Source organism: Rhipicephalus sanguineus, chromosome 11 (genome assembly GCF_013339695.2).
Source record: "Rhipicephalus sanguineus isolate Rsan-2018 chromosome 11, BIME_Rsan_1.4, whole genome shotgun sequence".
Classification (NCBI taxonomy): Eukaryota; Metazoa; Arthropoda; class Arachnida; order Ixodida; family Ixodidae; genus Rhipicephalus; species Rhipicephalus sanguineus.
Genome location: NC_051186.1, coordinates 116462754 through 116490524, shown reverse-complemented (window position 1 = coordinate 116490524; position 27771 = coordinate 116462754). Strand labels below are relative to the sequence as shown.

Below are 27771 nucleotides of genomic sequence, written 5' to 3'. Positions count from 1 at the left end.
CTGCAGAACGAAGCTGAACGAGAGCGGAAGAACTCGAATTGCAACTAAGGGTTAAGAAGGAGCAGCTCGAATCAGAATGGAGGACACTTAGGAGGCGGCTGGAAGTAGCAGTGGATAAGAAGACGGGGTTAGACGACGGAGGTGTGAAGAGGCGTTTCACGCGTGCTCCGAAACAAGTTTTTGTGGGAGTGACGTGGAGTCTTTCAGCAAGGCTGACCTAAATCCTCGGCAAAGTATCTCGTTAGAGCCAGGAAGTCAGGCAGATAATGGCATGGAGGTAGTAGTCAGAAAGCTAGGAACAATGTTGTTGAGCTCCATGGAGCAGAGGAAAGCCTCGGGAGCATGGAACAAGGAAGTTCCATTCGCAATAAGATGTGTTTTGGAACCTCTCAGAGGCCGAGCACACTTACTGGAGAGGTGGGATTACCTCCAAATAACTCTCTTGAAAGAGCTCTGTCAGGTATTCAGGGTGATGGCGGCGAATGCCCTAAAGAAGGTTCCGATATGGTGGCCACGTATTGTTGTGTAGCGCTGGATGCTGTATCAGGCGCCCCAAGCATGGTCAAAGATCAAGTGAATAAAGCTCTCTTAAATACAAAGAGTGTGACTTCTCCGTATAGCGCAGATGCTACTTCTCTGACAGAGCCGGATGAGAGTGCAGAAGCACTCATCAAAACTAACAGTATCGAGTAGGAGGCGCGTTTATAGTACATGCTTACACGGCCTCGCGTGGTGACTTAAGTGGAAAGGGGAAAACTTATGAAGGAACAGCCGCGAAATTGGCTGATGGGGTTGATGGTATTAGTAGAGCGCCAGTGGAGTGATCTTTGAGCAATAAGAAAATCTAGGTGTCAATGGCGGCGTCCTGCGAGGCAAAAGACAGTTCATTTGAGAGCTTGAATGCCCAGCCGGCTGATCTGTCCAGACAAGGCGTCGACGTGCCTAAAGCAGTGATTCGAACGCTCTTCACTCTGCGTTCGTGGAAGCTACGCGATCACTTGAATTTTTTGAGGCTGGTTTGGGCCATCACATCAGCAGGACGTCCTAATATCATCGAGATTCACGGACAGATGTCTGGGCGCAAACTCTGCCAAGCGTCTCCGGTGCTTTGCGGCAAATCGAAGGCCTATGTCGTTCGTCTCATTTGGGACGCAATCACTTGAGCGTCGAAGTGAATAACCGGTGGCTTTTCTGGATTTTGACTATCGGCACCACAGTTACATGTATATTTCTTTTGCATATTCTGCTTGTAGACTTAATGAGAAGTGGTGAGATGAGCATTTCGTGCAGCTCTTTGACTGTTTCGTGAAATGTTGATGTGTACTACGGACATTTATGTTGAATTAAACTATTACGGTAAACAAGTGTGTCAGGTAAAACTGTATAGTGGACATTATATTGGACATTTGAACTATATAGTGTACTGTGTACCGTCCGCTGGTCATAGCGTGTTGTGTTAGAGAACACGCACTTATCGGCAGTTTTTCTTTTTCAGGAAAAAAAAAACTAAATGAAACAGGGGTTCTGTGGTGAAGTGGGCGGATATTCAAGTGCACGCCGTAAAATGGGGGGTAGATAAAGAAGCAGAAACTGGCGCGGGCCTGAAAGAGCAAAAAGTCTAAATAAATGAAACGCCAATATGAGATGGATCCACAGCGATCGCTACGAAGCACGAGGAGAGGAGCGAACCGAGCTGGAAGAAGACGAAGGAGTAGCTGAGAAGCAGCGAGGAAGTATTTGCCTCAATATCCTGCCGCCCGGTTCTTGGCCCATCCCCCTTTGTGGGTAAGCGCCACTAGTAAGAGGTCATCATCATTATCATCATCATCAAGCAACACCACGCATCTTGGCCGTCGGGTTTCGGACCCGAGCCACGGCGTCTACCTTCGCCTACCCGTGTCCTGAGCGACGTACTGGGCACCTGCTGTTCCTGGCCGTGGGTCTCTGGTATGCTGCTGCCGCTGCTGGAAAACGTTCCTCTGCCCGTGGACAGGTGCGAGCAGTTGAGCCTCGGGCTCCAGCTCGGACGCGGCTGTACGGCCGGAACTCATCTTCGTATCGGCGCTTCGACTTCAACGTCAACCGGCGGCCTATGAAGGTTGCCGATACAGCGTACCATCGAGCTGCTTCACTCCGACGGCAACGGCAACCTCATCGACCTAAGTGCTTCGTGTCAAGGCATCCTCATCCTCGACGCTGGTGAGAACATCGCCGGGGTCTCGCTTTCTCTCCGCAAACTACGGTTCGTTAGGAACTGAGTGTTAAGGAACGAAGCATGTCGCTTATCTTTCTCAGTGACCTTGCTGTACCTGTAGGGTCGGGTATTTGAGTGCTATAATCTTCTGTCTGTTTTAGTGTCACGTGTGCTCGTTTTAGCGTTGTTAATAAATGTTGTGTTCAAGCGGTCTTGTCCTTCAGGAAGTGCCTTGAGGCGACACCTCAGACATTTCAAAACGAAAAGAACGTTCACGTTGTGAAAAACAGAACCATAACGTAATGCATTGGAACCACAATTGACGTTAACCTGACATGATGTCTGTATCGTAGGAGTACGTATGCAGTCGTTATTTATAAAATTAGATAGCCAGCACTATATCCACAGCTGACATTGCCACTGCATTACGCCTGCATAGGTTGCTTTTTCAGAGCAGGTTCTAGACCTGGCGTGGCTCTGTGGTAGAATACCTGACTGCCATGCAGAATGCTTGGGTGCGATTCTGCTGGAATCCTAATTTTTTTTTGCATTCCTTGGGTAATGCTGCGGATATCAGCTTTTCCTAATGCTATCATATATAATTTGACAGTGTCTATTCTCGCTGTTCTGGGCAGACTTAAACTGTCAATCACCTGTGAAGCATACCCGTATACCGTGGTCCGTAGTAAATGATTATATGCCACACGTATCCGGAGGAAAGGCTTTGAGGACGTACGCGAGAAGATTTGAACCTTATTCATGTCATGTCCACACGGTTATATTCGTGCAAGCCTCTAACCCTCCCATGCCAAGGTTAGTCTACACGAAGTTAAGGTCGCGGTCACGAGTGCACCAAGACGTAGGCGGCTAGATAGATAGATAGATAGATAGATAGATAGATAGATAGATAGATAGACACGGTCAAATTATCTTGGACTCGCAAAGAGATGTTTCGCCGTTAAAACGCCAACGCATGAGAATTTCAAACACACCAGACAAAATAAAAGTGGCACAGCTTTCGAAGTTAATCAATAGGCGTAAAGTAGCTGACATAAGGAGATATAACATGGAGATAATTGAACGTGCTCCAAAGAACGGGCCCACCCACAAGGCATATAGGTGAAAAGTGGGCAAAGGCAATACCCAAACGTATCCACTAAAGGACAACGAAGGCACAGTCACTAACAATATGGATATGATACTTAAAATAGCTGTGGAGATATCAGTTGTACGGATATGTACGGTGCCAGAATCATGGAAGAGTGCTAATATCATCTTAATCCATAGGAACATTTTGGAGATGGGTGAAGCTTGTAGGGATGGGTGTTTCAGCTCCAATAACGTGAAACCTGGGGAGGGGGTGAAGAATGCAGTGTGCCCCGGTGCATCCCACACCAAAATCACTGCTAATGGCAATCAGAGAGAGCGGAGACTAGACACAGAGACCCGCAGTCTGTTTTTAGTTAACGTACACGCTGCGAATTTTTATTCAACTACGCACAAGGGATATCTCCCGCCGTCACTACAATGCAGGTCAAGCTCCAGTGCCTATATATGTAGGCGGTGGCCGGTGAACGGTTGTGCAGCGCGAGCAGTCGTCTTTTTTCAGTCAAGAACCTCGCTAGCAGACGCTGCCTGTGTCAGCGTTGCCTCTCGTAGGCGAGGGGGCGTTCTCGTTCCTTGCGAGCTGGTACTTAGCGTTAGCAAAAAATTAGTGGTATAACCAGGGGGTGGAAACTCCCTATACCTCCCATGGGACGCGCTCTCGCACGCTGATACGCTGCGGCAGCGCCGCTTCCACCACTGACAGCTGCCGGGTATCTACTAGAAATAATTCACAAGCTAAACATTTCTTTCATGACGTCACTGGTGAGGTCAGCAAATAGAGCGAAAGGGCGCAATCACGAGCAGGCCACGTCAATCTATTAACAATCACGGGCAGGCCACGTCATGCTTGACTCAATCACGTCTTTTGTGACGGTGCACATGTTTTTCTTACAGAACTTGAGTACCAATCAACACAGAAGTTGAGGGGAAGATGGAGGACTGAAGCGATGAGAAATAATTGAAACGGGGATGCCGCTGAAGGCAATGTTTCGGCAAGTTGACCTATTTTCTTCATGACAGTAGCATTGCTTTGACGAAGAAAAGAGCACTTGTCGAAAGGTTGGCTCCAGTGACATTCCCTGTTAAACGATATTTCAAAGCATCAGCGAGTTCATTAATGTGTTTCAATGACAGTATTAGAAGGATAGGCACTCAAAATTTCAAACTGGCTACATGCATGTCCATGAACAGGAAAGAGCATATAATTGCTTCACGTCATTTGAACTACATGGGACAATTCAAAGATGAACAAACTGTGTCGCCGACCCAACGCGCACTAAGGCCTTTTGTAAGGGCCGAGTGGTGGTTCGTCACGTTTGCGAGTGCGTGGCTCAACGGGACGGGCGAGAAGAGAATACGAACAAATTAGTTTCAATCAACATTTATGGGGACAAGGGATTCTAGGGACGATGACGAAGAACAAGCACCGAGATAAACATACATAAATTAATCTGAGAGTCCTAACCGCGGAATGTCCGATGGAGGTTACAATAAAACGAGGTCTCACGACTTGTAGATGACGTTGTCTTGAGGAGGGTCAGTCCACATGTGTCTACGAGTCTCGGCGAACGCGAGCCCAGGCACGCAGGTGGCACGTCCCGTGTGCTTTACAGCAGGAAGACAAGGCCTCCATAAGGCCTCCCGTTTGATCACGGCCTTGCGCCGTCCAAGGTGGCGACGGTGTTTCGGAACTGGTGATTCCTGCACGCCGCCACAGCAGGAGCCGCGCCCGGTACCGGTAACCCCAGGCAGATACCTCGGCTCCTCAGGCCTCACCAAGAACAGACAGGAGGGGCTCCATAGACAGCGCCCTGGTCCAACGCGTCCTCGCTGGAGCCACCGTCAACGTCCGAACCATCAGGCAAGCACCAGACCTCGCCGAGCACGGCCACGACAATCTTCACGGACAGTGCCCTGGTCCGGCGTGTCCTTCGGCTAGCTTCGCTCAGCCCTCAGCGCGTTCCACACGCGCCTCCCTTCCTTCTTTTTCTTTTTACTTTTTAGATGCGAAGCATCTTATGGCGGATTTCAAACCGCTGGTGGTGGTGTGCGGCGTGACTACCGTCACTGCCCATGCGCGAACCCTCTCCGCACCCCCTCTCTCCTCTCCCACTTCCACTCTCCCACTTTCGTCCTCTCCACTTTCCCTCTTCCACTTTCCCCCTCTCCACTCCCCCTCTCAAAGGCGGGCTTGAAATGCCGAAACGCTGCTTCGCATCGCCTCATGGTCGCCTTTAGTGGAAGATGGTGTAATTTTTTTCTTGTGCCGTCGCCGCGCGTGCCACCTGCCCCCAGCTAGCCTCCATGTCTCCGTCGTCTTCATTCTCATGAGTCCGCACAAACATCTCAAAATTCCACCAAGCGTTCAGAAACATATATATTTCCTTTACAAATTTCCGTCATTCACTACACCTTTCATTAAGCGTATTTTGCCGGCAATAGGCGGGCTGTCGTCATGACGAATTCGGTCTAGAGACACAGCGCCTATGTCAGTCCAGTCAGGCTTGGAAGACACTGGATTTATGGATTTACTGATGTACTCACGCAAAGTGAATACGTTCAATAATAATGGACCCAAATATATGTGCTCACCCGTTGTCACTGGAAAACCTTAAAAACTTTCGCGGAACTGGAAATCTCTGGATTAACACACCACAGAGCCGCGCAAAGTATGTGATGCCCTGATTTAGCCACCTTCGTCTAATACTCGGCTGGCCTGCTCCACCTGGCTCCCCGCGGCTTCCGTTCGTTGCATGCCCCATCAAATGCCTTCTTTCCCTTATGCATACTTGGTACATGCTTGGTACGTCAGTGGAGCGAGCTGACCGAGCGCTATCCAACTTGTGATATTGCTGAGCGAGTGGCAATGGTGAGCGGAGGCAAGCGCTACGAGCATAAGTCAACCAGTTCTCGCGCTTTAATCGAATTAAAATCCACAAAATAAGAAGTAAAAAAGACTAGTAAACAAAAGAAAAGTTCTCTACAGTTCTATCAAATTTCTTTATTTGTAACTCGTGAAAGAGAATAAATGCGAATATCCACATCAACCTCACTTCATTCAACCAGATCTTAGGATACCCGGCAACCGCTACGAGCGTGCATGTTTCTTCAAACCGAAACTGGTGCCGAGTTTCCGGGCCTGGTATAGCCTGTCATCGCTTAGTCTCAACTAACGCTGAGGGCAAGGCATCAGGTATATTTGGTTGCTCTTCTTGGGGTCACTCTTTTATTTACATGCTGTTGGTACTAACAATGTGGTGCCGTACCGTAAAATTGGATTGATGTAAACATAGCAGATGGCTTTACCACATTAGCACTGGTGATGCGTCCACGGTGAGAGACGCTCCGAATGCCTAAAATTGTCTGCTGCGCCGACAATTAGCTCTTTCGCTCAAGACCAGTGCGCAATGGCCGCTGAAGGTGCGTCAAAATGAATCCGCAGAGCGCTACATGACAAATATCAACTATTTTTCAAGAGAAGCATGTTTTGTGTTGCATTACTTGTTTGGTGACGTGAAAAAAAGAAGTTGGTGAAAACGCAATTATGAATTCTGTCATAAAAAAAGCGAGGCCTGCGCCGAAAGCGCAGCACAGTCACAGTGAAAGCTCGTTAAGTGGTATTTCTAGAGCCCGTTATAAACTCTCTTGTGGCTACTAATACTACTCTAGCAACGTACCCACTACGCCACAAAGCATAATTTTTGTAAAGTTGGGAAGCACTCACCACTTTATTACTCGTCATTCTGCGGAGAAGCGAGGTACCATCTGTAAGACATTATGTGCAGTTTCTTGATGCGACGGCTGATGACGATGAAGAATTATGACTGAGCATTTTGTAATGGGTTGGAAGCTTTAAATCACCCACTAGTTACGTACTTCGCATTGTGTGAGTCCCGGCCGTTATTTCACTCTCCCACCTTGCTTTATAACATACGCTGACTTAAGAAAGAGATAGAGAGAGGGAATTCAATTTATTGAGACCCTGAGGAAATGGATCATGGAAGCCTTATAGGCTTCCTTGGCAACCAATAGAAGTGCACTCGCGTGGAACCCACTACGCTGTAAATCATAATTTTTATGAACTAAGGAAGCAGCCACTACGCAGTTTTTCGTCATTCTGCGCAGAACGTGGTACCTGCTAAACACTTTTAAAGCATTAGTGCACTTTGTAGACGCTGTGGTTAATGACGATGAAGAATTAGGCAGAGCCCTTTGTAATGGTTTGGAAGCATTCAACAACTCACTCGCTGCGCAATTCGCATTGTGTGACGCCTCGTTACAGAATTCGCGTTGTGTGACACTTGGTTGTTATTTTACTCTTCTACCACGCTACCGTGGTTCCTTCCCGGCAAGAAGCATGTATAGGGTCTTTTTTAAAAGCAGTTTCAAGCACCGGTATGGCTCTGAGGTAGTATACTGGGGTCCCATGCAGAGGGCCCAGGTTCGAACTCCTTGCATCCTGGAAGTTTTCTCGTTTCTTTTTTTTCCTATTTCGAGCGATAGTGGTTACGAACACCGGCGGTGTCGGCGGACAACTACGGCGCCAAAAACGGCCCTTGTTGTGATCTCATAACAGCTTTCGCTGTAAAAGAACCACGTTCCTCAGAAACGCCTGCTTACACACCGTCAAAAAATGTATTTCTGAACATCGAAGAAACGGTGAGGTGGCGTCCCCGAAGAAGTTCTTGCGTGGCGGCAGAGGACGCGAACGGAGAAACACACTCAACTATTTTGACTTGAGCGTGCTGCAACAAGTGCTGCATGATCACTTAGAGGAATGAAAGCCTCCACGGTGCAAAAGCGTTCCTCTCACTTCAACGAGGATGAAACTCTGCTTTCGCTTACACCATCAACACTGCAGAGATGATGAAGCTTATTCAGACTGTGATAGTAGATCTCAACTCATATCGTATTGACCGTATTGCTGTTGCAGCCGGACACCTCGTTTTAAGGCTAACGACGTATGAGTGCCAGCTCAATCCCACAGAGCTGGTGTGGATGGACAAGAAGCGTTTTCTGGCCTCTGCGATACGGGCATTTAAAATGGAAGAGCTGAAAACACATGTTGCAGAGGCCATATCACTAGTTAGTCCGCAGAAGTTGAAGAACTATGTTAAACATGTGGTTGAGGAAGAAGAGGAGATGAAGCAAATGGGCCACATCATTGTCGATGTAGTAGACAACCCACAATCACTCGTACTCACTTTAAGGGAGGACACACCTTTGACTAGGAAGACAGTACGGACGATTAACAATTTCAATAGCAGTGAGTTCTAAAAGTTGAAAAATCTTTGCCATAACATTTTCTTTACCTCTTACGCAATAAATATTACAGCGAGAGTTTACGTTTGAAAGCATGTTTTGTCTATTCAGTATTTCCCAGCTTAGGGCACGCGCAGTGCGTTACACATTGAGGCATCACAAACTGTAACGGGAACTGAATATTCAGTTGTCAAGTCGTCGGTTTCAAGCTCCTTTCGGTAGTACCATAACTGAGCCTTAGTGATTTTAGTTGGAATATATAATGATACACGTCTCGCGAATGCTGCAATTAACGTAATGTTAAAATAGCTACACTACGTGTAGATGGGGGGAGGTGGGTGTTATTAGCCTTATCTATTTATTTACATTTTCAGGCGTTAAAACATATGTCAACTATGTCATCAAACCTATGTCAACGGCGGAGAGCAAGTACCCAAAGCTGACGCCAAAGATACGCCATGTAGACGACGAGCAGACGACGTGACGCGGATGTATACATACTTAATCGCTCTTTCGATACAATTCATGGAGAGCTATTACATGAATGACCGGCAACATAGATGACAAAGGATTCATTTATTTCACAGGGGCAGTTATCTGGGTAGCGGCGAACAATGGGTGTGGAGGTTCGGTGTGCAGTCACACTCTTGCTGTAGCTCTTGGTGCACCTGTCGGTAGTCAGCCCTGGTCCTGCTTGGTCTTTCTAGTATTCGTTGCATCGAGCTGTTTTACAGTGAAAGCTGTTAAGAGATCACAACAAAGGCCGTTTTTGGCGCCGTACTTGTCCGCCGCCGCCACCGGTGTCCGTAGCTACTATCGCGCGAAATAGAAAAAAAACGAAATACGAAAAAACTTTTAAGAGGGAACGCAGTCGAATCTGGGTCATCTGCGTGGGAGTCCGGTATTCTACCTGAAAGCCATGCCGGCGCTTGCAAATGCTTTGCAAAAGACTCTATAGAGGCTTCATGGCGGGAAGGAACCACATTAACATATGTACGTGATGTGGTAGAAGCATAAGATAACAAACAGGCGTCACACAATGCGAATTGCGCAACGAGTGAGTTGAATGCTTTCAAACTATTACAAAGAGATTCGCCATAATTCTTCATCGTCCTCAGCCACAGCGTCATCGAAGTGTATGTAATGTCTTACAGGTATTTCGCAGGCACCGCGGTTCTCCGCAGAAGAACGATAAATTGCATAGTGGCTGCTTCCCCACTTCAGAAAATACATCATGATTTATAGCATAGTGGGTTCCGCGCAAGTGCACTTATATTGGTTGCCAAGGAAGCCCATAAGGCACCCATGATCCATTTCCTCAAGCTCTCGAGAAAGGTAATTCTCTCTCTCTCTCTCTTTCTCACGTTAACGTATGTTATTAAGTGGGGTGAGAGAAATAAATAATGACCAGGCCTCACACAATGCGAATTACATAACTAATCGGTCATTTAGAGATTCCAACCCATTACAAAGGGATCAGCCATAATTCTTCATCGTCATCAACCGTCGCATCAACAAAGTGCACATAATGCCTTACAGATGGTACCGCGCTTCCACGCAGAATGACGAATAATGTCGTGGTGGGTGCATCCCAACTTCACAAAAATTATAAGTTGTGCCGTAGTGGGTAAGCTGCCAGTGATTTGTATTAATAGCCACAAGAGAGTTTATAACGGGCTCTAGAAATGCCGCTCTTCCAGCTTTCGCTGTGACTGTGCTGCGCTTTCTGCGCAGGCTGGGCGTTTTTTACTAGGATCGGTGTTTACCAAGTAGGCGTAGAATGACGTGAGCTCATGACCAACATAGATAATAGGTCTGGACGTGAATAACTTGACATGCCTATCATGTACGTCGCGATGCATAGTGAGTACTCTATGGCTATAACTTGAGTGAGGAAAATACCCGCATACCCCGCGTTGTGATATGCGGCTATGCGGAAGTCATGATGGGATGTTAAGATATCCGGTTAATATCATTCCCGAACCACTAAAAATGTACAATTTTACGAGAATGCACTTTACGTAGAAGGATCAAGGGCATGACATACTGTTTATGTAGTTGGCCATTTCAGTGTATAAATCAAATAAGTAGGCAAAGGAATGCGGCAACCAACCATGTGATCAAAATCGTAAAACGTGTTGCACAAGCAATTTTGGTCATGAATGTGTAACATCAGTGTTGCTCATGGTGCTTGTATAACGTCAGTCGTGCTTTTACCTTTGGCTGACCGCGCTTATAACTGTGTAGTAGATATTATATGTTTACTACGGTGACTCAGCAAGCTATAATCTGGCGCTGATCGACCCAGATAGAATAGGCAAGAGAACAATGCTACCATGATGCACATCAGCGCATGTAGCGTGTATTTTAGTCGATTAAATCGACGTCTGTATTGTGACCTGACTGTCATTTTGCGTTGTGACAAATCTACCCCTTATTCGTCACAGAATGGTCGACGCGACTGCAGACAGACATTAAGCGCACAACTGCATTAAGCGCAACTGCCCCGTAACACTTGGCTCAAGAGCAATCAGTCTAACTCCTCCTCCTCCTGTATTGTGTCTGATGGATCCGATTTTCACAGTGCGTACTAGATGTCTATATTTCGTTCATCAGAATCAATTTCTTTTCTATACGTAATTTTCTCTCTACCGCCCACTGAATCGATGTTAAGAGTGCAGGCGCTATCTGTCAGCAACAAGAATTGGGTTGGTAACACAGGCTTCCGAAAGCGAAAGGGAAGATGTCACGGAGTAGCTGCGATGCCCTCTACATTCACACACACCCGGATGCGCCAGCATGGTAGTACCTGATCCCTTTCGTCCTCTGTGCTACGCCAATGCGCGTACGTAACGTGACGACGCAGCCAATAGGAACATAGAGGAAGTTTCCATGAGACAGACACCGGCTTTTTCGCAATGTGTGCAACTTCTAGCTTTTCCACCGTTATGGCTGGCGAACTTAGTGAAATGTGCATTGTGCGATCAACGAGTAATCGAAATAAGGCACGCTGGCCACGACGCAGTCACTTCAACTTTATAAAGAACCTCGGCTCGGGAAACTCAATCTGAGGAGCTCAATCTCAAAATAAAGCGCGCGAGCATCCACTAAGCAGCCAGTCAACCTCAGCCTCACATGGCAGTGGAAGTTGTTAGGACGATTCACATCTTGATTAGTCAGCAGTAGCCGTGCCAGTGCGCCTGCAATGAGCAATATTTGTATGGAGTGCAGAGACCGGATGTATTGTAAGGCGTTATGTAATAACAAGTTCATGTCAGTTTACATTTCATGCGGGCTATTATTTCATGCGGGCTATTAAATTGCAGGATTGAGGCATACACGGAGAGTTTAAAAAGAAACCCACATATTTATTGGCGTTGTGCTCCATGTTATATAAACCGTAATAATTTGTTTTTATTTCACCTACGCTTGGGTGATGCATTTCGTTTAAACCTATTTTGAAGTAACTATAATCGTTGTCGAAAGTTGTGTCTACCGGTGTTTTGTAATACGCATCTTCCCATGATACACGTTCCTATAAAAAAAGAATATCCAATTAATATTCCATCCGACAAGTGAGTTGTAAAATACGTACACAGAAGTATAAAAAGTGTTTACTACATACACATATACACACTCTTCATTTCTCCAAAACACTCTTTTTTTTCCGCAACTGACAGCTAGTGGCCATTACTTTTATTTGGTATGTAGGGCTGTCAAATCGAAAGAGAGCGTAATCTGTAATTTGTGTACCTAAATTGCTTCTGCTGTAAAGTTTTGTACTCAATGGTGCCACTGCCAATGTCACTGCCAGAGGGAATCGAGAGAAGCGGGAGAAGAAAACGACGACGCTGCTCCAGTGCTCACCACGATCTTTTCTGCCTGGGTGCTCACTAAATGCCCAATCAACTTCTCCTGCGCACGTTACAATATATATATATATATATATATATGAGGCGAGAAAAATTTTAAGCACGACCGGGGATTCCAACCGGCCATCCCTTGCTCCACACCGCACTACGTTAGACAAATCTGCCACATGCAATATGCCCTTCAGCATACCAAAGGCGAGATTTTTATGTACACCAGTTACGGCTCGCCATATAGTTTCACAATAGCTAGAGGGAAATCTGGCTCTAATGTCTACAGGGGGGTTCTTTGAGCGGCGGTTCAACCACCATGGGAATATTCGACAATGCAGGCTTTGGATTGCTTCGGATGGATTTCGCTCTTGAGATTCACGGCGTTGTTCACCGAGATATAAACAAAATGATACGAAGTTATTCTTCATTAAATTCTGTCGCACGTACAACTTACTGCAGAAATTTTGCGTTACCATAACACTGTGTGGACGCTGGACAAGTTTAACCACCAGGCTATACATTACTCTGCAATTCTGTGCCAGATTTGGCATTATCAATATTGTTTTTTCAACCCTTGAAAACAAACACGCGTGCTTTTCTCTCATAAGTGCTCATCATCTATTTATGGAAGTAAACCTACTGCACTGAGTGAGAAACACTTAACGTATCATATTAACGTGTTTTGGGACGTTAAACCCCAGATATTATTATTATTACTATTACTAACATATCATCTAGCTGCACCGACCCCAGGCGCGTCTGCCGCAACGCATCTCTCGATCCGCTGTAAAGCCGATCAAGAGGAGCTTGACGGTGCGTCTACTTCACTTCGCCGTCGTTTTGCGACCGATTTGAACGAGTTTTGGCAAGGCAGGCTCATTAAAAAAACGTGAAATGTAAGTAGTTTCCTGCACTGGTATGGCATGGTACAACTGTGCGGAGTGGTGCGTGAAGACGCTTTGCTAAAAATGCCAAATAGAACCTGTATAACCGCAACGTCGCCTGAATTCTAGAGACCTACTGGTCTTCTGCTTGTGTTTTTGCACCGTACCCCACTACCCACGCAGGATATCATTACTGCGGCACGATACAGCTGCTGCGCGAGGAGCGAATTTGAAAATGCGTAAAAAACCTGTAGACAGAGCGCTAGCTAAAGCAATCTAGTTTTGTAGATTGCTTTAGTAGTTTTGTAGTATGAAACATTATGCCGCTGGGGGGTACGCAAAGCTTGGATTTGTTTCAGCATGTTCACTACCAACTGAAAGATGGCTCGAAGGGCGCGCTTTAGATGTCGTCGCTCCACTCGTGTTTCGCAAGAGCTGGGATGCGCGCGTCCAACGTTTCTAGTAACGTCTCGCGCGTCCGACCTTTACTTTTCCCTACAGGGCGTCGTCGCCGGCGCGCTTTTCTCCTGAGAGGGGAGGTTTGTACGTTTTCTATTTTCACCGCAAAGTTTGCGTTGAAGTTATAGGCCGCACAGAGGTGGCGTTTGCGAAAGAAGTGAGTGAGCTGCTAGCTAGACGAGCCAAAGAAGGGGCTAGTAGGTTGGGTATAGTCAATACGTGCAGGTCCCTGCTCAAAAACAAAGTATACCTGGGCGTTCTTTCCGCGCGTCCTTCTTTGTGTTTAAGCAGCGCGCTGCAGGTGTCGAGCTGTGGCAGTTGTTAGCCTGCGCTCGTTCAGTGTGTGTTCTTTTCGTGCGTCGTTTGTGCTTGATCAGCGCGCTGCATGTTCCCAGCTGCTTGCCATTCTTCATGTGACATTCCCACAAGTTGCTATTGCATTCAATGCGTCACCCTTGCGGCGAAACTGGGACTTTTTTCTTCACGACGATCATCGTTTTAGGTGACAGAGGGACAGGTTGATGAACAGTTCTCATTGAGTGGGCATAGAAGATGTTGACGCATTTAACATGTTTATTTTGCATATGAGTGTATGAAAACTTTGAGAACAAACTGAAGGCCGGAATTGTCCACAATTCTGCGCTGCAGAAAAAAAAGACGAAGCTCTTGATTCGAGGTGCACTTCTCTGGTAACACAAAAAAGTGAAATTTGAGAAGCCTAATTTTCTGCCACAACGTAAAATGTTTGTTAAGGAGAATGCGAAATAATCTTACAATACAAACCGTGTGGTGAGAATGCCATTGAATACTATGATCGTGTACCAACTCAAAACACAGAAACAAGCTATCATACAAGCGGAGAGTTCTGCAAAACGGGACAGAATAATCGACCTTTGCCATTTGACTGTCCAACGAGCCTACACAAAACAATAAAAAGCTGTATACTATCATCTTAATGTGCTAGCATGCCGCTTGCATGCTAGCTGCAAACTAGCATATTGACAATTCCACAAGTGATGGCACTATGTATATCTTAACTAACTGTTTATTTGTACCTGATAAGGAGACTATTTTGGTGAACTGCGTGTGACATTAGTTCGATGCCATATTAATTACTAACTTCCGCTTTGAGGACATTGATGTTCGACTGATTACATTCACCACTTTATCAGCTTTGACCTCATTTATGCGTGCCCCGCCACGGTGTTCTAGTGGTTATGGCGCTCAACTGCTGACCCGAAGTTCACGGGATCGAATCCAGGCCGAGGCGGCTGCATTTTCGATGGAGGCGAAAATGTTTGAGGCCCTTGTACTTACATTATGTGTACGTTCAAGAACCCCAGGTGGTCGAAATTTCCGGAGCCCTCCACTACGGCGTATCTCATAATCATATTGTGGTTTTTGGACATTAAACCCCAGATGTTATTGTTATTATTACTCATTTATACGAAAAGAACTGGCATTTTAACCCTATAGCTGAAATAGCTGTTTCTTTTTTTAAAATTTCAATGCCAGATATTTTAGAGAAAGAGGAAAATAACATATTGTTTTAATCTCGTACCGATTATGAATCGCTGTTTTGGCGATAGTTACATGTGATCGCGGCTACATTGATAATTTGGTGCTCACCTTTATCGCCTTTATAATATTTCTGCCAAAGCTACTGGCGTTTAAACATGTGTTGCTGCTTTACATAGTGTTCAATGACCATCCATCTGCTTAAATATTGTTTCTAGAAATGTTCAGTGGTAAGTGTATGTGCAATAAGTTTAATTTTAAATATTATTTTTGCTAGATGCTTACAGGATGCTTAAAACTGCAGGAGTCGTTTGGAATATTTTTGCATCTGCTGCGAATACAGCAATAGGCTGCTCCAAACTAGCATTTTTTTCTAAAGGCAAAAGGGGAAACTCCAACCAGAAGGTTTATTTTAAAAAACCCGACGTTTCGAAGCCTGACCGGCTTCTTCTTCAGGGGTGAGATGGCCCGAGGTGCACGGCGCTTATATGCGCTTTCTTGCCGACAGTTGCCGCAAGCCTTGACAATAGAGGGGGCAAGGTTCCCGTGGTGCGGTTGATGTTTTCCGCTGTATTCTGTATATGCCACGACTCGAGGAGAAGCCGCCGGCGCCAACAGCTTTCCTGTTCCAGGATCACCGCATCGTCAGGACAAATGCGGTGGTCACATTTTTCGCAGTGTTCCGCTACTGCACTCCTTTCGCTGTTCAGCTGACGCAGATCGTTCTTACGCTGCCGCATCCTTTCGCGGAAGTTCTTTGTTTCCCCGACGGCGGGGCAGTCTGAACACGAGATCCTATACACGACACCCTGCGCTTTCTTCTCCAGCATATTCTGGCGTCAGTGCGCTGCTCGCAGAACTACGCCCTTTATGTTCGCAATTTGCTGTTGCGCCATGTCTAGCCCGCCTCTGGGGCTGATCATGATCTTGTAGTCATCTCCTGGTAGCTGAGGTTGCCTCGGTTCCGTTCATTGATGAAGACTTCACGCCATTCAAACTGGCGAGTCTCCGTTGTTCTGGGCTCGTTCGTCCCGAACTTAGCGTCTCCAGGCTCTACTACGGCGTTTGTGAACCGCAATCTAGCCCTTGTCGTCGTATTCGTCCGAGAAAATCGCCTCCCCTTCCACTTCGCAACGTCCATCTTCGCGTCTCTCGGCTAGGAGGTGGCCCGATCGCACCCGATTTCGGCATCGTTCCCGCCAAGATGGCAGGAGAATGACGTCGTAGGCCTAGCTCTTTAGGTTCACCTAGGTCGCCGCCGAGACGACGTGCTGAAAGTAATGCTGTGGCTCGAAAAATCGCCCACTCGCACAATTCTGGTGTGTGGAGGGGATGACGGCACCACAGGGCACGTGAGTTGGGATGAGAGGAACTCCTGCGCTGCTACTTCGTCTAACATAACACCTAAAGCACACGAAGTGTCCGCCCTAGAGCGCGAAATAGTTGAAATAAGAAAGTACTGGCGCAAATTACTCGCGAAAACGCCAAGCAGAGTGAGGAAACACAACAGTTAAGAAAAGTAATGCCCATCTTCAGCAAAGTGGGACACGCGAACCGAATGAGACCCCTGCCGCCAGTAGGGCACAGACGCCCAGCTGTGAACCAACACTAGTTGTAGCACAACCGGCAGCGACACTGCCATACAAAAGAAAAACAGAAGCGCCAGACGCCGAAAGCAGCGTCTCGACGCTCTTAAACAAGCATATAGAAGTAATGATTGTGGTGGTAATTAAGACGCTGCAACAACAATTTGCCGGTTTGCAAGTACAGTTCGTGGAAATTCTGCAAAGAATAGAGGACACAGAAACCCAACTCACAGTAGTAGAATAGGCATAAAAACATCGAGACCTACGGTAGTTGGTCGGGTAAAAGTGACAGCAAAACCGTATAAACGACCCGTATTGACAAAAACCAATAAAGTCACTGGGGAGACTCCTACCATTAAACATGGCTCCACGCAATAAATACGTCATCTAGCAATGGAACCGGTGCGGTTATCGCCGGCAACGGGGGAAACTTACAGCCATTCATAAGTAGCAAGCAGGCACCCGACACCATCAGCCTGCAAGAAATGCGGGGACTGGCTAAATTATCGGGATATATATAATACGGTGCTTCTGACGAGAAGGCCTCTATTAGAACTCGTGCAGATGATAAACCTTACGGTCATAGAACACAACACTCGGTTTCCGGCGTAAACCACATCCTGATTGAAACCACCCCCACGCGCAAGGGAGCAGAAAGCCTTTTTATGTTAAAAACATACTGTAGCCCCCGACATAAGATCAGATTGGGACGGATTTTTCGTAAGTCTTTAAATGTAGCGGAAAGACAGGCCATAATAATTGTAGGGGATTTTGCTGCACCACACGCGGCATGGTGATACCATTTAAATAACATCAAATGTCGTCATTAATGGTTAGACGCTCAACACCAGGGCCTCAGCCTCGTAACAGATCCCCGGGCACCCACTAGGATGGACAACAGTGTTCAATAACGCATGTTGTCGGGGTAGTTGGTGCATTGACTGGTTAGAAAACAACAACAGTGTTAGCAATGATACTACATCCGACTTAACTTTTCCAAAGAACGCAACCGATCAGCAGTGGATAAACGCACTAGAAAACCTTGGTAGCGACCATTTCAGCATAGCAACAACAGTGCACGCATGCCCACCTAGACAAAAACGGCAGAAAAATAGCGATTGTTGAATAGCGAAATCTGGAAGGAGGAGGAGGCTGATGAAGTCCTAAATCACATATATCTTAGTACACAAACCCTACGCCAAAGTGTGAAACGATCCACCAAAACTATTCCGGCAAAAGTGGTAGAAGAGGAAATGAATTGCAAAGTCCTACATATGTGGAAGAAAAAAACGCAGCATGCAGAAACGATGGCAATAGCAAAACCTTAATCCTAACTAAAGTCGGGAAATTACCCTGCTCAATAACGAAATCCAGGAATATGCCACCAGATTAAGCCGTTGGAATTCGGAGGCCACATGCAACGCAATGGCGATAGACAAAAGGATACTTTAATTCTGGCATCCTCTGCATTTCCCTTTAAACCAGAACACTGTAAAATGACGCAGCAACACTGTCTGAAAAATATAATTCACAGATACACAGATACGGAGGAAGAACTTTTACAAGATCTGAAAACATGATACGTTGGAAGTGCAACCAAACAACCACAGCATCAGTATATTCGAAAGGCGAACCCTAATCTTAACCGCTCCCGGCCGAGCCTGCAGTACTAGCGGAGCTAATCACGCTCAACACTAAATGAGCGGCAGGTGTCGATCAAATCACCAACAAGGTCCTGAGAAATCGCGATGATAAATTCATCTCGGCGGTCACCAAGTATATTAACACCTGCTGGGAACGGGGTAATCTTCCCCGCCAATGGAGTACCGCCCCCGTTGTAATGATCCCATAGCCGGGAAAGAATCTTCACTTGAAAATATCAAGCCTATCTCGTTAGCATCATGTACTCTCAAGCTCATGCAGAACGTTATCCTCACACGTCTAACTAAATATACAGACGTTAATGGCCTTTTCCCGCACGCCATGACTGATTCTAGACCAACACTCTCTGCAGAAGATAATGTGTTACAAATGAAACACAACATAATGAATATGAAACATCAAACATTGGAAAACAATCTTATCCTTCGCCTTGATCTTAAAAAGGCTTTTGATAACATCGCCCACAGGGCTATCGTAAAAAACTTGCAAGGCCTAGGAGTAGGGCCGTGAACCTATAACTATATTAAAGACTTTCTCTGTGATCGTACCGCAAAAATCACAATTGGTGATGTGATATCCAAGGAAATCTAACTAGGGAGTAGGGTCACGTCACAAACATCTGTTTTATCTCTCTTGTTATTCAGTGTAGGTATGATCGACCTGCCAGCACAATGAGGAAATATAGATGGTTTACAAGACAGCGTTTACGCCGCTAATATAACCCTGTGTGTAACGAGAGGAAGTAATGGACACGTAAAAGGAACTCTCCCAACAGCAATACATACGATCGAGAAATATGTGATGGCAAAAGGCCTGAGATGCTCACCGCAAATCAGGATTACTTCTCTACCGCCCGAAAAGCAGGGGTCTTAAAGGTAGAATGGAAAAACCAAACATAAATCTTTTTTTAGATGGTCACAAAATACCCATTGTGGACAGCATAAGAGTCATTTCACTCCACGTATCAGCGAAGGGTCATAACGGGGAAACAGTCATAATATTAGACAACAGCGCAGAACAAATGAGGCTAATTAGGAGAATAGGTAAGCGACATTATGGGATGAAGGAGAACGTCCTGGTACGGCTGGATCAGGGTCTTATCATTAGCCGTATAGTATATGTAGCTCCCTACCTAAAACTCCAAGTACCAGAGAAGGCGAAAATCGAAGGTGTCATTTGACGGTCATTGAAACAAGCCAAAGGATTGCCTATAAACACATCGAATGACAGACTGTTATCCTTAGGTGTCCACAACACGCTCGAAGAACTTATAGAAGCCCTTACCGCCTTCAAAGTTGCAATTATTAAATTTTTTTTAAAACCACTCCTCTCTACGATTCCCTTGGGACCTGAGAGTATGAAGATAAATAAAAGAATAAATAGATAAATAAATAAATAAATAAGTACGATAGCGCGGTACGAAAGACTCACGCAACGTCTTACTGGCAGAAGCATATGTACAAAGCTCCGACTACCTACACATCACAATACGGCACAAATGTGGAAATTCCCTACGGCATTAGGAAGCAGCGTAATATACCACCGCTACCATAAAAAATGCATCCCAAACACCACAAGGAACGGCGGGAAGAAAGGACCAGGGCTATACACAGGAGATTTGAACGCTTTAAGGACGTGGTGTGCGTCGATGCGGCTGAGTACACAACTAATCAGAATACGTCTATGGTTGCAGTCAACTCGAAGGGTGATCCTAAGGTCAGTGAATGCATTAAATCTAACAGAGCCGAGGTCGTTGAGGAATCGGCTATTACTCTCGCAATGGCTTCCACACTGCCCACTATAACAGTTAGGGATTCGCAAACCGCGACTCTCAATTACGCAAAGGGGCGCATCTCGACGGAAGCGCTACGAATCCTGGCTAACTTTCGTTGTCAGCGCGTTGTCCATATCATCCGGGCACCTGCGCACTCCTTCTTCCCTGGCAACGAGGCAGCGCTGAAGTTCTGTTCCTAAATGCTATGTACCGACTAGGCCCAATAAAAGTTTTACTGAGGCAGCGAACACCGCGTCTCGAGAACTCACAAGCCGAGCCATCGGGGCTCCGCGACTGAGAATGGGAGGAGGCCGCATGGTTAGCTACAGCGAGATTATTAAACACAACAGACTGGGGAGAGCCCGCTTTCCCTCCGCACATCACTCACTTAAAGGAGTGCTCACACGAATTTTAAAACTTTTTGTATTGTTGCTCTAAATAAATATACTGGTTTCGGGAAACCTAAAACTAGTACTGCGGTGCCTGGGAATGCATCGTATATATTTTAATTACCACTACCTTAAAAAGACACTTTCGGTTTCGATATAGAGGGTGTGGCTTCTCAGTGACGTTTCATAGCAGTGTGACGTCACATGGATACAGAAACTCGCGACGTACTAGCTGCAAATCCGTCATCTGCTCATGATGCACATAAACAACGATAACTGAATTGTCGTAAAGTGACCCTGACAGTGATTTCTACGATTTAGGCTGCATGCAGAACGCAGAATTCGCAAACTCGGGGGAACTGTCTTGACTCGACGGCATAATGTCCGTTGCAGTGGGACTGGCTCGCATATGCTCAGCGACGAAAACTTTAAAGCCAATTAAAATATTTTATACGTGTTCTCCGACTCCAGTGTGTGGACAGCGTTGACACTACATACCAAGGAAACGCGTAATGTCCCTTTTGCGATGCCTCAAAATCGTGTCAGTACTCCTTTAATAAGCAGCAGCTGGTGGCATGGCGCCTTCTCCAAACCAATATGTATCCATCTCCGGTGAAGTATAATCGTTTTAATGCAGAACAATATTCATCCAAAGGTAAATTTTGTCGAGAAAGGATAGACCTACATCATATTCTTTGAGCGTGCCCACGGGCACTCCGATTGCGCCAAAAACTCACACTGGGAGGAAGTGGGAGTCCATGCTGCTCAGCACGGCCCCTGCTGACCAACTTACGGCCGTCCAGCAGGCCGAGGATGCCGCCATAGCCAAATGTCTACTGGCCGTCTTCTAGGGCTAGGTTGCGCTGAACCCCCCCCCCCCCCAATCGGCCGGCAACCGAAATAACAGTCATTTCTCTGTCTCTGTACCCACAGAAAGCCTTCTTGGGAGAAGCTACCAGGTTAAATTTGCTCGAAAGGAGCAGCGCGACATTCTCCTAGTGGCAGAATTGCCTACTACGCTCGCTCCGCCCAGCGCAGCCGTATTCTGGTTACTATTGGGTGCCCCTCGTATGTTGGCAGGCAGCCCTGCCTCTCTTTTTAAAGCAGTGTTTGGCAACGCTGTGCTACGGAATCCAGGGGAACACTGGAAATTGGTCCTTCAAAGACAATATTCCTGGCTAGGCGTCTCAGCCATATGATACCATCAACTGGGGAAGCTAAAGTTAAATACGCTGAAGAGCACGTTTGTTCAATAAAGATCACGTCTTTAAAATACACGCCAAACTTTAACGCTCATTAAATTGTACAGCACAATTTATTGTACTTTAATAAATTATGCAGCTTACTTTACGGTCTATGCAAAAAACACGACACAATTGCATACCACATGAAAAAGTTTTCGTCTTAAACTTTGTTACACATTGAAGGCAACTAAATATGCGTTATGAACTGCTTTAGCGGCATCGAGACGGGTAGCTTTATGTTGTGAATTGTTCAAAGGCTCTCTATTCGACGCTGCGTAATTACAGCTGACTATGAATTCCTGAGCGGAAACGACAGCTTCGAGCATGTTACTGTTGCACATCGCCTTAGAGAAATATAGTGTCCATTAAAAATTTCGTCACAAATTTTTCCACCACATTTGTAGAATTAACGTTGCATTACTGTGTGGTGGCCATTTGGGCATACATATTTTTAAGGGAGATGTGTTGCCACGCGCGCTGTATTTTTTTCTATTTGTGTGGAAACCACCCGTTACACGTGCAACCTCTGCCTTGCACACGCCGTGCCGGAGGGTGCAAGAACAATCTCACCTGCGCCACAGCTACAAAATTAAAATCCAAGCGGCTCGCAAACATTTACAGGAGAGCTGTTAAGGTCGAGGTTGGTCGTGTGCCATAGAGATACAATTATCATCACCATGAAACGGCACGCCGCATCTTTGTCCACTTCTTCATCGTCTGCCTCGGTACCAGAAGGCGTGCGCCCATTTGTCGGGTGCGGAATTCAGTAACTTGATGGGTGACAAAAGGAGTACAGAGAGATAAAGAAATAACAAGTGCAAGTAACAGATAAAAAGGCACGAGTTGAGCGACCTAGTACAGAACGAGATATGGCGAAAAAAGATATAGAAAGAAAGAGAAAGAGAAAAAAGAGAAGAAAAGGAAGAAAGAGAACAAAGGAGTTAATGCAGGCTACTTGGTATTTCATTGCAGGTTTTGGGTCTAGCGCTTTGGGTCTAGAAGATGACAGGAAACAGGCGCACTCGCAACTGAGCTTTATTTCGCGTCGATTGCAAATATAAAGCCATGTAAAGCACTACGTGTTACCGATAACACTGCCGCATAGTAAAACCACATAAAACAAGATAAAACGGCCTACCTAAAACGGCTAAATAAAGCTCAGTTGTGAGCGCGCCTCTTTCCTGTCATCTTGTTTCTTACCAGTTCGTACGCGGCGCTACACCCAAAACCTGCGAAAAAATAGAAAATGGACAGAAATGCAGAGAAAGAAACATACAGGGAGAAAGACGTGGAAAGAAACATGCACAAAAAAGATAAAAAAGAGAAAGCATAGCCACGTATAGTACACTAGAACGAGTATACGTTGCCATGTGGCGTAGAAAAGTTATCCTCTTCACGAACCGGCACGCGTTCGCTTCGCTACGTTCTTGTTCTTGTTCACCTGCAACTTTGGCTCACACCCACTGTGGGGGATTGGCCAAGACTTGAGTGGTTTTATAAATGTTATAATTCTTTAGAGGGGAGGTTACAGAATAGAAAAATGATAAATTTGATAGGAAATTTTGACACTTGATCAAATACGTTCTTCATGTTCGTTCTCTTCCTCTTCTGTTTCGCTCCCAGAACACGTACGCCGATTTGTCCACCAACAAATCCACCAGCTCTGCTGTCACCCATCCTTGGGGGCTTTGTGCAAGCTTCGCTAGATTTCTTTATTGCGATAGTAATCGGGGCACTCGAGGCATATTTTAATGCGATAGCGTTAAGAGCTCCTTTCGAAGAATTTCCGGCTTCGGTGTCGGCGTCAGCGTCGTTGGTTGCTAGCGAAAAAACAGCGTTGTACGTGAGAAAACAACCAAGAAAGATATTGAGAAAAGCTATAGGGTGGGCTAGTTGGTGTTGATTCATTTTCAAAGGTGCGCTTAGTGAACACAAATGACGCAAACGAAAAGTACAGGACATAAGGCAACGAGCGCAAACTCTGGGGAAAAGAATTAAAGAAAGCAAGGAAATGACCCTGAAGCCGTTTTTCTCAGTGAAAACGCACAAACCGGGCAACCTTTTCAGGACGATAGTTGAAGACAAAGGTCAATGGCAACGCTGCCTAGCGGCCTTCCTCCAAGTTTGCCTTTCTTCTCTCCCAGTCAACGACCCCTTTAGGGTTCCCAACGCCTTCAAAGTGATTGAATACATACGAGACAGCCCACCGGTGAACTGTATTTCAATAGACGTCAAAGACCTTTTCTACAATATTCCGAGGAAAGAAACATCAGGGCAGTAGAGGACGTCATTGACCTGTTCGGGATTTCCCAGTTCCAGGACTTGTGCAAGTGCAGTGTCGCGGGTTTCCTCGACCTTTTGAACTATTGCCTGCACTCAACTATGATAGCACATGAAGGGCTTTTATATGTCCAAAAAGAGGGTGTCCCAATCGGTTCTTGCGTTGCACCGGTTTTATGAGATTTGTTTTTGGCAGTGGGTAACCATGAGATGTCGGATAGTCTGCGCGAAATTGGCATTATCGCGTGTTTCCGATACGTCGACCACCATTTAATTTGCACCAAAAGAACCAAGAAAGACACATTTACTCCGTAGAGTGTTGTCAAGTCATTTGAGAGAGCAAATGGTTGGAATTCACATTTCAACTCCCAGTGGAAGGTAGATTTCATTTCCTTGACTTGGAAATCGAAATGGGGGATCAACATACCTGTTGGTCGTACAAAGTGCGGGGTGAGAAAGGGCTTCTTCCTTTCGATTCGGGGCATTCAAAAATAATTAAAAGAGGAATCGCAACCACGTGCCTGAAGCAAGCCCTTGCGAAATCATGCCACCACAGGGTAGAAGAAAGCGTGGCAACCCAAATTAAGCGACTTCAGAGCAGTGGCTATCTGAAAGGAATGATTACACAAATTTGTGAAAAGCAGATAGGAGAACTAAAACGCGACCCTAGCATAGCTAAAGTACCTATAGATAAAACCAAGAGGCCTGTCGTTTTGCCATACGTACACAGTCTTTCACATAGAATGAGGAAAATCGCTGCGCGACACGATATTAACGTAATCTTTTCAGCTTCTCAAAAGCTGAAAGGCCTGTGCAAAAAAAGGTCAATACAGGTCAAATGACCCAAAAGCCAATTTGCGATGTTAAGTACAGAGACAGGTTCGTAGAGTGCACGAAAAGGGTGGTGTATAAGATACCGTTATTGTGTGGTAGGTCGTACGTCGGACAGACGGGACGATGCCTTAATCTAAGGCTAAGAGAGCATCGGTACGCTTGCCAGCAGCTAGCAGCCGCTAGTAACTTAGCGGCACATTGCAAGAAATGTTCATGTAAAGCCTTCTTCGAATGAACAGCTGTAGTAGCCCACTCCGAAGATAAAACTGTCCGAGAAATTTTAGAGACATTGAAAATTATGGAAGAAGGCGAGGAAGCTTGTGTTAGTGCCCCTTCTATCGTCCTCACAGCGGCTGAGGTAGATTTTGCGAAAAATACAAGCTAATTTTGATTCGATCTTGCTTCTTCGGATCGCGTTTCCTCCTCACCCTCCTTTTCACCTTTGCCTTTCTTCCGTACTCCCCCCCCCTGATCATTATCGCCCTGCCCCTTTTGCCTTCTTATGAGCATCTGCGCATGCTCGTTTGCCGCACCCCTTTCTTGGGGCTACATTTTTTCAGACAATAGACCAGTCGGTAGTTTGCGCTCGTTGCCTTATGTCCTGTACTTTTTTGTTTGTGTCGTTTGTGTTCACTAAGCGCACCTTTGAAGATGAAACAAGAAAGATGCAAATAAAATAAATAGTAAAAATGTTTGGTTCGAGTGATAATCAGTCTCAGGCCTTCTGTATGGCAAGCGTGTTCTACCAGCTCAGTGTTCTACCACTGAGCTATACCGTTGCTTGAAACTTTTTTCAAAAAAATGTATGAACGTCATGTAGTGGGATGAGTCTCTTTAACGAATGTAACATTGCGTGGCAGAAGCTTAGAATCACATCAGCCGTCAATGCATGTGAAGTGCGCAACGAGTGGGTGTTTTTAGGTCCTACACATGACAAAGCGCATAGACATAATTGTTCATCGTAATCAGCAAAAGTTTGAAGAAAGTGAGCAGCCGCATACGTTCGCATGTTGCCTTACGGACGCGTAGTGGGCCTTTCGCTGATTCGCAAAAGGAATAATTATGGCTTAGTGGGTACTCCGCAACTTTACTTGCAGTAGGCATTCTGCTACGCATCAATGTTACGTGCACAAATGTGCGTTTCCTTGCGACACAGTTGAGGCTGCGACCGAGCACCGAATACAGGTAAGCAATCCGCCTTTTTACCGATGGCCCGGCGCATGCGCCCTTCGTCTAGCGATAAAGTCGCGAAAGGTCTCTTCATCTCCGGGGCTCTGCTTCTTGCAATACCGGTTGTTCCGACCCCTACCAAAACGGCACATAGCAGCACCGGAAAATGAAACTTCAGATTGTGAATGTGTGCGCAAGGGGCCCAATTACTTTATCGCGTTCCACTCTTGGAAAGACCCGAAAGGTTTCTTCATCTCCGACGCTTTGCTTCTTCCAATACCGGTTGTTCCGAGCCCTACCAAAATGGCATAGAGCAGCACCGGAAAATGAAAAATGCAGATTGAGAAGGTGTGCGCAAGGGGCCCGATTGCTCTCTCGCGTTCCACTCTTGGGAAAGTCGCAAAACGTCTCTTCATCTCCGAGGTTTGCTTCTTCCATTACCGGTTGTTCCGAGCCTTACCAAAACGGCATAGGGCAGCACCGGGAAATTAAAGTTGCAGATTGAGAAGGTGATGCGCAAGGGGCCCAATTACTCGATCGCGTTCTACTCTGGAGAAAATTTCGAAAGGTCTCTTCATCTCCGAGGCTTTGCTTTTTGCAATACCAGTTGTTCCGACCCCTACCAAAACTGCATAGGGCAGCACCGGAAAATGAAAGATGCAGACTGAGAAGCTGATGCGCAAGGGGCCCGATTACTCTATCGCGTTCTACTCTGCAGAAAATTGGGAAATGTCTGTTCACCTCCGAGGCTTTGCTTCTTGCAATACCGGTTGTTCCGACCCGTGCGAAAACGGCATAGGGCAGCACCGGAAAATGAAAGGGAAAGTTGTTTTGCTTGGGCAGCAATTGCACGCTTTCATAAAAAGGGCGCGGTCGTGTCGTGTGGATGCGACAGCACGAAAACCGCTTCGCTCCCTGTTGCAACCATATTCCTTCACGCTAGCCTGCTGTAGAGTTACACGAGATCGGATCCTAAAGGAGCAAGCCGGTAGCGTTACCTTGTGTAACATTTCCATGTTTCGCTTCGCATTCAGTGCTTCTTCCTTGAGCAAAACCGAGAATACTTTGTTATTCATTTACCTTGGCCGCCCTAGCGGCTACGCAATCGTTTTACTGTTGAATGCCCTAAGCAAAAACCAGGAACTTAGTAGCAGCAGCATTTTGGGTCTGGCAGAAGAGCGTTTGGTAACACCTGTAATCGTTACTCTGTCATATTTGTAAGATGTGTTGACAGTAAGATCATGCCTACTTTTCCGAGCTGGCTAACCTGTTCTGACATCATGTGCTGTTTCAAATAAGTTAGCCATGTGAGTATTACTTCGCGATGGTTAGATCTCAGTGTAAACAGTTACCACTCTGTGAGATGTCCAATGTTACCAAAACATCTTTACTGGCAAAATCTAGGATGTATGTTTGAATCCGAAATGTAAGGCATGAAGTCGGACACAGCAGCAGGTATTGCTGACTGCATCCCAGTATTTCTCTATAAACCACTTGGCGCCCTGAAATTCACTGCTATATGTAAAGATGTTGCGCCGACTGCTG

General features: G+C 46.1%; 2 long non-coding RNA genes across 6 annotated transcripts in view; both read right to left on the bottom strand.

The window, feature by feature from the left end:
* Window positions 1-27771, bottom strand: part of LOC119374383 (uncharacterized) — a 239275-nt gene that overhangs the window by 74036 nt on the left and 137468 nt on the right. The gene's annotated exons all lie outside the window — the stretch shown is intronic.
* LOC119374381 (uncharacterized) overlaps window positions 11911-27771 on the bottom strand; it is a 67186-nt gene continuing 51325 nt past the window's right edge. For 4 of the 5 annotated variants that reach the window (XR_005180151.1, XR_007417917.1, XR_005180149.2 and 1 more), the window contains exons 3-4: window positions 24650-24830; window positions 11911-12098 (exon numbers count right to left, since the gene is read on the bottom strand). This is a non-coding gene — a long non-coding RNA (uncharacterized LOC119374381). The remainder of the gene's footprint in view (window positions 12099-24649; window positions 24831-27771) is intronic. The other variant, XR_007417916.1, reaches the window with a different exon arrangement.